Source organism: Carettochelys insculpta, chromosome 1 (genome assembly GCF_033958435.1).
Source record: "Carettochelys insculpta isolate YL-2023 chromosome 1, ASM3395843v1, whole genome shotgun sequence".
Taxonomy (NCBI): domain Eukaryota; kingdom Metazoa; phylum Chordata; order Testudines; family Carettochelyidae; genus Carettochelys; species Carettochelys insculpta.
In genome coordinates, this window is record NC_134137.1 from 233,350,693 (window position 1) to 233,358,487 (window position 7,795).

The 7,795-nt window shown below is 52.7% G+C and overlaps 1 protein-coding gene across 10 annotated transcripts in view; it reads right to left on the minus strand.

The window, feature by feature from the left end:
* LOC142017278 (ephrin type-B receptor 5) overlaps positions 1-6,431 on the minus strand; it is a 124,467-nt gene extending 118,036 nt beyond the window's left edge. For 8 of the 10 annotated variants that reach the window (XM_075002158.1, XM_075002157.1, XM_075002159.1 and 5 more), the window contains exon 1: positions 5,809-6,431. The gene's annotated coding sequence lies outside the window, so the exon portion shown is untranslated. The remainder of the gene's footprint in view (positions 1-5,808) is intronic. The other 2 variants (XM_075002155.1, XM_075002156.1) reach the window with 2 other exon arrangements.
* Positions 6,432-7,795: the final 1,364 nt, after the last annotated feature.

Sequence of the window (7,795 nt, forward strand, 5' to 3'; positions counted from 1 at the left end):
GATAGCATGTTTGTCCTTTCCCAGTCCTCTGGGACCTCATCCCTCCTCCATAAACTCTCAAAGATAGTTGCTAATGATTGAAATTGCTTCAGCTAATTCTGTAAGTGCCGTAGGATGAATTTCATCAGGCTCTGGCAACTTGAACACATCTAAATTATCTAAATATTCTTTAACCCGTTCCTTCCCTGTTTTGGTTTGTGTTGCCTCCTCCTTGTGGTTAAAATTAACTGGGTTCAGAATTTGGTCACTATTTACCTTCTTTAGTGAATACTCAAGCAAAATAGATGTCTAACACCTCAGCCTTCTTGATGTCATCAGTTACTTGATCTCCTTCTCTACGAAGAAGACGACATACATTTTCTTTCATCTTTCTCTTGTGCCAAAAGAACCTCTTCTTATGGCCTTGTACATTCTTTGCTAGGTATAACGCATACTGTGCCTTAGCCCTGGCTCATTTTGTTTGTACATGCTTGTGCTGTTCTTTTGTACTCCTCTTTATCAGTTAGCCTATGTTTTCACAGCTTATGTCTGTTTCAGGGCCCAGCTGTGCTCGGTTGGGAATGTTCAGCCCACTGTAAACCCAGGACTGGAAATCAGTGTTCCATGCATGAGGACACGGCTTTCAGAGAATGCACTGTTTCCAGAATATAGGGCATCTCCCCCTTTGCCCTGGCACCCCCAGCCCTGCTCCTACTATAACTAAATGCTCTCCCACAGAGCCAGTCACCTCTGCCTCCCCATTCTAATTCAATTCCAGTGACTCACTGGAACTGCCAGGGCCACCACATGTTTCTCCTATCAAGCAGTGGGGCACATGTGTGGGGCAAACAGACAGCACTCCCCGCATGCAGCTCTCAGCGAGGACTGCATTTAAAGGCTCCAAGAGCTGCATGCGACTCGAGAGCCGCAGGTTGATCACCCCTGTATTCACCACAGTGCCGTAGCCTATTCGCCACATGTGGCCAGGGCAAACATATTGGACAGCCCCGTTATAGAGGTTCAGGAGCATTTGCTGAAAATGAAGCACCAATGCTTCCATTAAGTGCACGTTTCTTGAAGAGCAGATGTAGTAAGAGTGCAATTAAACACAATTTTGGAAGACATATGAACATTTTTTGTCACAGGCATTATATATGTGTGTGCTGCTGGGAAGCCACTTCTAGCACATTTAATTTTTTTTTCTTAATTACAAACAACATACAGCGCACTACAAGTCTGAAAAGTAACACTGTGGAAATGGCCACTGACTCATCTGACCTGCTCCTTATGCATAGTCAGAGCCAGACAGCCTGATTTTAAAATGAGATTTTCTTATTTTTTACTTCTGTTCATCTTACGGAGTCAGTATAGCTCATTGAGAGGGAGCCGGATTTCATTTTTTCTTGTGCGGCAGCCACAGATATGCTCACTAATCTTGAAAAACATACACCTGTGCACAGTCACTGAAGGTCACCAGATTGCACCGGTATCAACAGGAGCAAATATGAAGGTAATGGGGAGACACAGATGTAAGTGTGCAGAAGTGATGTTAGTAGTTAAGAGCAGACAAATAAAATAAAAGTAAATAAATAAGAACAAAGCAGAGAAGTTAAGTTAATCGACTCCCTCCTAAGTTTTCTTTTAGCACATTCTTTTTGTTTGTTTCATCTGTAAAATCTTTTTACGTACAAATTGAGCCCATTTGATTGGGAACTGATGGCAGATGCCAAATGTGAATCCCCATGATGCCATTTATATATAAGCTTTGCAAAGGAGAATTGCATTGTAAGGCAGAAGTTACAAATCACAAAAGACAGGCAATGCAAAAGTTAGGGTTTCCTCAAGCAACATTAACTCTGCCACATTGATTACATGCACTATATTTTACTTCTGATTCTTTTGCATGTGTGTTATTGTTTGTGTTAAATATACATAAGGAAACATGCACATGGCTCAGCTAACAGTGCTGGGGGAAATTTAAACTAACTCAGAAGACAAGAAAGACAACTGTGTCACCATAACTGTCGTTAATAGTGTTTTCGTTTTGTAACGATACACAGGCAGGAAGGTGCTATTGGTCCATTCCCCTGCTCTCCCAGGGGGATGGAGAGGGACAAGGGTGGAGTGTGAATATAGTGGAGGTGCATGTAGCAACAGGAGCTGGCAGAGAGAGGAGCATTCCTGCAGCCAGATGTCACACACAGAGGCATCCCATCACAAAGCAGGTGTCTCAGGGAGCCAGAATGGGGGAAGTGTCAAGTGGGTGGGTGTAATAGAGGGGTCGGAAGCCTATGGCTCCGGAGCTGCATGCAGCTCTTTAAGGAGTCAGTTGCGGCTCCAGATGCTGCCACCGCTGACTCTCCTTGTGGCTCCTTGCCCTGCTGCCACTGACACAATGGAACTCAGTTGAATTGGTTTAACGGCCGGTAGGGATCCAGCTTTTAACCCAATTCAATTTAGTTCCATTATTTCAGCACTGCAGGGGAGGGAGCTGCCTGTGCTGCAGGTGGGAGATGGGAGGAGGGCTGGGGGAAAGGGCAGCTGAGTCTGCCCCTGCTGGAGCTGCGCAGCCATGCTGAGAAAGGGCTGCAGGCGGTGGCCACAGCATAGGATGTGGAGCTTGTTGTCCGAGGCAGGTTAATACTGAGGATGGGGAGAGCGGGGTTTTGAGGCTGAGAGGGGTTAAGGCTGGGGATGGAGGGTGAGTTTGCAGGATGGGGGTAAAGCTGAGGGATAGGGTGTGGATTTGAGTGCGGAGGAGGGTAAAGCTAGGAGATGGGGGTAACTTCACTTTCTAAGTAGTATAAATCGTTGTGTGTGCACTGTTCTTAAAATAGGGGTGACAAACAGTACGGTTTGACATTTATTAAGGACCGTCTCGTATTCACACGTATTGCAGCTCTTGAAGGATTGATTTTGTGACCGAACGTGAAAAAAGTGGCTCTTCTCGCTATTTTGGTTGCAGACCCTGGGGTAGTATCTCCCAGGTGGAAGCACGCATGGTGAAGATGAGCATCTCAGGGGAGAGGACTTACAGAGGGGCAGGAGATGCCTGTAAGGGTCAGTCATACTGCTCAGAGGTGTGATGTTTAGGGGGAGTGGAGAACACATGAAGAAGCTTATCATTCATTGGCTGAAGAATGAATATCTTTGTTATGAGCCTACTATTAGTCCTGGAGGAATTATGCAATTGTTGCATTCACAAGCCTAATAAAATTGCAGAAGTAGCTTGTGGGACAGTGACACACACTGGTGGTGAACAAGTGTCTCTTTGGGGCCACCAACGGCCACCTCTTGGTGGATGCAGGGCCTGAAGCACCATTCCCCAGCAGTGCCCTAGTCAACTAACTGCCTGCCACAAGCCCTCTTTGGCTGCAGGCCCCACCCCACTTCTGACCCCCTCTTCTTCTGAGCCCCACCTCCTTGCCAAAGCTCCTCCCAGAGCAACAGGAGCTGGGGGAATTACCAAGGGTCCTGGTGTAGACTGACATCAGGGATTGCCCCCCACCCTCCCACACACACACACACACCCCACAGCTGCAGGATCTAGAGCAGCCGGACAGTCTATTCCGCTCCCAAGAGCCTGCTGCCCTTTCTCAGCCCATGGCACACTGCTTCTCCATGATAGCAGGCGCGTTGGGGCCAGGGTGCTCTGTTCCCTGCTGCCATGGGGAAGCCAAGCCCAGTGGGCAGGGAGAGGGCAGGAGGGTGGCCCAGAGCAGGCTGCTGCATCGCTAGCTCCTGACACAACAGCGGTAGGGCGGGAGAGGGACACCTCTGCTGCGGCCCCACACCAGCCCCTCCAGTAATCCCCAAGGGTTACTCTGGGACCTGGTCATAGGATGGATGAGGCAGCCACCACAGACCACCCCAAAGGCCAGCTCCTGTGGTGGTGACTGCCCTAGATCATCTTACGGATGGGACAGCTCTGGGGCTGCCAGCTGCCTTTCTCCCCAAGTATTTGCACCTTATTATCACCATGTGTTCAGGTGAATAGCAGGGAGGTGATGACTGTAGCAGGTTTGGGAGACAGGAGAGTAATTATCTGCTCCTACTTGCCAAATGCTGCTTCCACAACAGCAGCATGGAAAAGTTGAGGTGCTCAGCATACAGCAGGAAAACTACAGTGCCTTTCTCCGGCCTTGTCTACAGTACAGCAGAGCTGTGCCACTGTAAGGCCATAGGGTAGACAATTGCTACAGTGACAGTAGAGGTTTTTCCTTCACTGCTGTTAACCCATCTCCCTGAGGGGTTGTAGCTGACTGAGGGGAAATTCTTGCATTAATACGGTCATTTAAGTTAACTTAACATGCCTGTCAGAGGGGTAAATTCTTCACTTCCTAGAGCAACTCACCTAGTTTGACCTATATTTCAGTTGCAGACCACGACTACTTTGCAACAGCGCTTATATCAAAGAGGTAGCAGCCCCTCTTGACAAGGCTCCTTTGCTCAGAACTAAGGCACCTCACACACATACAGCCCTGGGCTTCCCATGGTCAGGAAGAGTGTCAAACTGGAAGGAATTCAGAGAACCGTGAGCAAAATGTCTACAGGGCTGCGAAGGATTCAGTTATGAGGAGAGATTAACAAATCTAACCCAGTTAAAGGAGTGTCCGGGGTGAGGAGAAGAGGCTGGGGGTCTAACTGCAGCAGGTATCTGAGGGCTGCCGGTATCAGGGGGAGGAAATTTGTTTAGGGAGACACAAGGGGTCAAACAGATACATTTTAATGTAAGAACAGACTGATATGACCATGGAATAGCCTCCCCTTCCCAGGAGGGGAATGGGTAGGCGGGTACAATCCTGCAGTGATGGGCAGGGGTGTGCATGAGGAAGATGGATTAGCTACGTTCAAGCACAGCTTTCTGGGTCTACTTTCTAGGATTCCGCTAAGAACCCCACTAAGATGAGGAGAGAGACAGCCCCCTCTTTCAGCCTGCCTTAGGCACAGGGAAAGGAAGCAGTGCCAGACTAACTAGCAGCTGAAGACATGGCTGGAGGCAACACCACTACCTCCTGCTTTAGTAATTCAGTTTGCTACTGTATTTGCATTTGGCTTATCCTTTCCCACCCCCGTGGAATAATTAACCAATTATAGGGCTATTGAGGGAGTCTCCTCAGGGGGCACTCTTTCCCCTCTCTATCTGACATCTTCTGTCCATGGAGCTGGGGAAGGGGACAAGAGCTCCCCTCCCCAGCTAAGGCAGACGGATATAGGAGGTGAGACTTCGATGAAGTTAGTTCCTTTCAGTGTGACTGTAGTATGGAATAAATGTGAGGTTAGCTTTCACAACCCAAACACTTGCACAGATTTTGTAGCTTTGGGTAATTTCCAGCACTCTCAGGAAGCAGGTTAATTTTAACCCCTCTCCTGCTCTCCTTCCCCCCCGAACATACCCTGCAGCCACATTAAACAACCCACACATGTAAGAGCCAAAGGCATCATTCATTCATTCTTAGTGTAATTCCATCAATTTCAACAGTTACCCCATGGGTAAATCTCCACCTATTTCTTCCTGCTTCAGGAAAACCAAAGAAATCAGCAGATGCTCTTGAAAGAGCTACAGAGCAAGCAAAAAATAGCCAGAATCAAGCAGACTGAGCCATGCATGTGGGAGAAATATCTGCTTGTGCTTGTAATATCCATGAGCCCAGCTGTGCAGCAGGAAAACCATGACCTGATTTCATACAACTCCTCTCCCCTCCCTGCTCGCATGTAGCATCTGACAGAAGAGGGAAGTCTGAACACTCTTCTCCAGCCCTCTCTTTTGGACCGAACAAACCCGCTTCCCCATAGAAAGGGAGTTGGACTGTCACTTAGAAAAAGTACCTGCTTTGCTTCTCTTTCTCCTGGGATCTCACACCAGAGAACTGAGGATGTCCAGGATGATGGCTCCCTCTCAGATCTCTTCTGATGGGATCACAGCGCCTTTCCTCTGTGAGCTCCCTCCTCTGTTCTCCCTTCTCCTGCTGGTACGTGCAGATTTCTCGGGCTCCCTCTCGCTTTCTCTCTGCCCTCTATTCTGCAAGGACCCTGATCACACGCTTTTCACTCGGAGCTGCCCAGCGCCATCCGGCAGCTATCGCGGGGGGTCATTTTTCGCCGGAATTACGCGACTCTAGCTCACACCATCGGAAAAGTTAAAAGACAAAGAAGGTCTACGCGGATCTCATCTAGTGCGTGTCCTCGGGGCCGGTGCACGGGGGTTACTTACTGCACATTGATCAGCGCTTTGTCTTCTGACGCTTGGTGATCGCTCTCGCCTGGGATCCCTCTGGCGGGGCTGGCTTTCTTCGAGCTCGGGGGACTCCTCGGCGGTGGGGGAGGGAGGGAGAAAGGGCTCCTTGCTCGGCTTTCTCTGCCCTCTTGCTAGGCGCTCTCTCCCGGGCTCTTGCTTCTCCTGGTCCCTGCTTGGGCTTTCTCCCCCCGGGAGCCCGCCCCCCCCTGCAAACCCCGACTGGCCGTGCAAGGCGCTGGGGGCGCCGGATGGCTGCCCGACCCCCGCCCCGGAGCAACAGCTCCCGCTGCTGCCCCGCACCAGATCCCCGAGCCCAGCCGCCGCGGCTCCTGCCCGGCAGAGGCAACCCCCCTCCCCCCTCCCCCCTCCCCTGCCCAAGCTGCCGGAGGCGGAGCTCCGCGCGGGGCCGGGGCCCCGGCTCCTGCAGGGCGGAGCTGGGCGCGCGGGCTCACCTCTGCCGGGCGGTGGCGGCGGGCACAGGGCGGAGCTCCCCGCCCTGCGCGTGGCCCGGGGCTGCGGGGTGCGGCCAAGCGCGGTACCCCTCGGGGTGCGCCGCCCCCCCCCTCCCCAGCCCCGCCCTGGGAGGGCCGCCCAGCCCGGAGCTGGGCCGCAGGGGTGTGGGGCCAGAGCGGGGCAGCGCCTCAGGGCTGCCCGTGCCGGGGGGAGGGGGGAAGCAACGCGGGCCGGTCAGAGAAGTGACAGCAGCGACCCGCCCCCGCTCCCACCTGCAGCGGCCGCTGGGGGGAGCGGGGAGGTGGACTCGTAAACCTCCAGCCCGGGGGCAGCCACCGCCTGGGGGGGTCGCAGGAGAGCCGCGCGCTTAGCCCGTGGCCTCTTTCTTTCTTGCCATCCAGGGGCGGAATAAATTTTATATGCCAGGAGGCGCGTGCACCACCTGTAGGAACACGGGCGGCCCGCTGGGGACTGTGCTAATCAGTGGGGCAGCGGCTGGGTCCTGGGCCGGCGCTGGTGTTCCCTGCAAGGCCAGCACACGGGAGGCCGCCCCGGAGAGGTCTAGCTGCTTAGCAGAGCGCCCGCGCCGGGTACCGTGTGTTTCCCTGGGTGGTGCACATCCACGCGTGCCTTGGGGCACACACTAAAATTTTGTTCTGCCCCTGGATGGGAAAAACCGGAGGGAGCCCCGACAGCCGCCCAAGCGCTCAGCTTACAGGGAATGCTGGGCATAGACAAGGCTCTCTGAATTAGCTAGGGGTGGGAAGGGGTCAGCAAACCCAGGCCACAGCTAAATACTGACCTGGGGGCAACAACTGAAAAAATGGGGACAGGAATGATGGTCAGAGGGCAAAAATTAAGTACCCAAAAGGGGAGCCCTCAACCCCAAGTAATCCTGTGCCAGATGAGGGTGGGGTAGAGGGGCAAGGCAGGGGAAGGTCAGAGCCGGGGGGGCGGGTCAAGCATGCTCTTGGGGCACCGGGGGTTGCTCCAGACCCTTTTTCCCTCTCTGGACACCTGGGGCTGGGGCTGCCTGGGTCTGATTCCCCTGCCAGGGCTGGTGAGTGCAGGGGGCCAGACCACTGATACGAGCACCAGTGTCTCCCCACAGCTGGTCTTGTGCAT